This window comes from Pararge aegeria, chromosome 9, assembly GCF_905163445.1.
Source record: "Pararge aegeria chromosome 9, ilParAegt1.1, whole genome shotgun sequence".
Lineage (NCBI taxonomy): Eukaryota > Metazoa > Arthropoda > Insecta > Lepidoptera > Nymphalidae > Pararge > Pararge aegeria.
The window spans coordinates 14,849,753-14,852,561 of NC_053188.1; positions in this window are offsets into that span (position 1 = coordinate 14,849,753).

Consider the following 2,809-nt stretch of genomic DNA (forward strand, 5'->3'; position numbering starts at 1 on the left):
AGGGTGCTTGCTTCTGAGTTTGTTTGTCCTTCCTTCACGTCTTAAACAATGATTTTTGGCACAGAGCTGGTTAATAGGACGGAGAGTAACATAGGCTATTTATCACCCAAGGACAAACAAACGATTCCCACGGGATATGTAAGAAATTACAAAGCGGCCGAAGATCGCGGATAACAGCAGTATAGTACTAATAATAAGTTAGGTCTAACTTTTTAAGCAAATGTTGATTCACTTAAATAGAATATCTTTTTTAAATGTTTTAGGCTAATTATTAAAAATAATGTCAGTGTAGAAACTTCTTATGTGTGCTGGGGATTCGATTTTAGGTTTAAAAAACGGGAGAGAGGTCTGAGATGTAAATAAAATGAATTGAATGGTATTTACATATTAGTTTATTACTATATCAAAACATAATATCGTTTAATTTTAATGAGCACAAACCAACATAACTGGTTTATTAATAATCGGACATCGGGCTAAGAACTGATTCTCAAGTGCCTACGGTCTGAAGTTTAGATTTACCTACTGAATCTTGAGAAACTGTTCTTAGCACTTAGTTTAGTATGCCCGTTTTCACTAACGAAGGACAAGGTTTTTTTTTTATTTAACTACAAGTAAGCCCTTGACTGCAATCTCACCAGGTAGTTATGTGATGATGCAGTTTAAGATGGTAGCGGGCGAGCCTGTTAGGTAGTATGGTAGTAATACCCCTAATCTGTTTCCAAGCGACATCGCACTGCAACGCTTAATCGCTTAGCGGCACGTCTAAGATGGTAACTAACCACGGCCAAAGCCTCCCACCAGACAAAACCATAAAAAAAATTAAAAAAAACCGAATTAAATTTTTTTTTATCTGCCAAGTATTTGTGTCCTTTTATCTTTTTTAGGAATCGTCTAACTCACTATGCATCTGATTAATACGATTCCTAGGTTAGAGAAAACGGCCATTAATTATTTTATATTTAAGTACAACAGCCAAACCATCTAAGCCCTTTTCGCAATTTGTACAAATCGAGGTTTAAAATTCACATGTTAAAGAACTCAATTTACTTTTTATTAATAATTTCAAATTAAATAAAAAAAGACTAGAAATAAGATCGTATTAATCGACAAATAATAATTAATGTTCTATAAATCATTGTGTAATACACTCATCACTATTTCCGTATTTACCGAACGTACACTAACTTAAAAAGTAATTCAATAATTAAGTAAGGCTACATAAGTCAACATTCCATTTCACATCACTCATTGATGGTCGGTTTTAAATCCATGTGATGCCATCGTTGCACTGTCGAATACTTTCTGATATAAACTTGAAGAAAGTTTTCGGTAAATATTCAAATAAGGCCCCATAGCTTTAGTAAATATCTACTTAATTTATTATTGGTAGGTTTACAATCCTTACTTTTTCCATACCATTGCATCTTTGACAGAAAGTAAACTTATGTTGGAGAACGCGGGAATAGGACATGGAATAATACTATTTTTCACTTTTTACTTTTGACATATAATCGAGCAGAGTTTCCCCCTACAACTAATTCATACAGAATGAATGCTTGAGAAGGTAATGCTTCTACTTTTATACGGCTCATTTAATTTATAGTGACGTCCCAACATGTTTATGGCGTAGCGTAGGTGTCAGCCAGGTGGGCAATCGCGAACTTTTATTTAATAAATGAAGCCCTATATACATATAGTGCTCCATATCATACTATGTAATTCATCACTTATTGCTGGTAAGTTTTTTTACTTTCTGTTACATTTTAACAACCTATTAAAGGTATGTGATGTTTGATAACTTTTGTAGCCTTATTTAGTTATATTATGTCAAAGTGTCATAATAAAAGCCGGTAGGGCTTTTATCCATTTTTATCCATTTTTGTTTAGTCCATATGTATCTAAACTTTTACATTTCATTGGCTTTAATTCATTCCTATGTCCATACATGCACTGTATTTTTGACCCAAAGTATACTTATATATACCCGACATTATCGTCATACAAACAATTTCGTTCCGAAATAGATGATACGATTTTCGAGCCTAATATTTTTAAAAATTTATAATGTTGATTTTTTTATTAAAGATTTGTTTAAGATGTTAAATAAGTCTTTTTGGCGACTGATCGACAATCCAAGGGAGTACAAACAAAAAAAGTTCACTAAGTAGTATAGACGATAATATAGTAACTAATGTACAGTTAGTTCTAATTACCTTTCTCTACGTTTTTAAATTTTTACAAATGGATAGAAAAATGTAGGTTAGAATCTACATAGGCATATGAAAAATCTATTTGGAATAGGAATCATATTGGATTGGCGAGTCAAAAAAAATTAGGTAAGAACTGTCATTTATTTATATTTTTTTTTTGTTTGGTTTAGGATTTAGAGTGAAAATCTATTAGTTTGGTTCTTATCTGCAAAAGTTAAATATACTACTAGGCTTAGAAACTTTATAAACTTTCTAAGTCATCTATTTATCATTTGAATTTTAAATTATATTCAACTTTTCCATACTTATTTAATTAATAATATCTACGTGTTTCATAATCCACATCCTGGTCTGTTAGTGCCCAAAGCTGGACATGGGCTCATCCTTTATGATAAGAAAGTGGTACTTAGAGCCTAGAATAACTACAACCCCGTTGCTCCTACACGAGGTTTGCGATCTTTACCTTAATTCGGGCTGGTAGTTACTGAGAAATTCTTAAAAGGAAATATCAATATTGGTCCGACCCATAGTCAAACAAGCTAACGAAAAACTGTAACTAAACGTTAAAATAAACTAATTACAAAAATTATTATAAA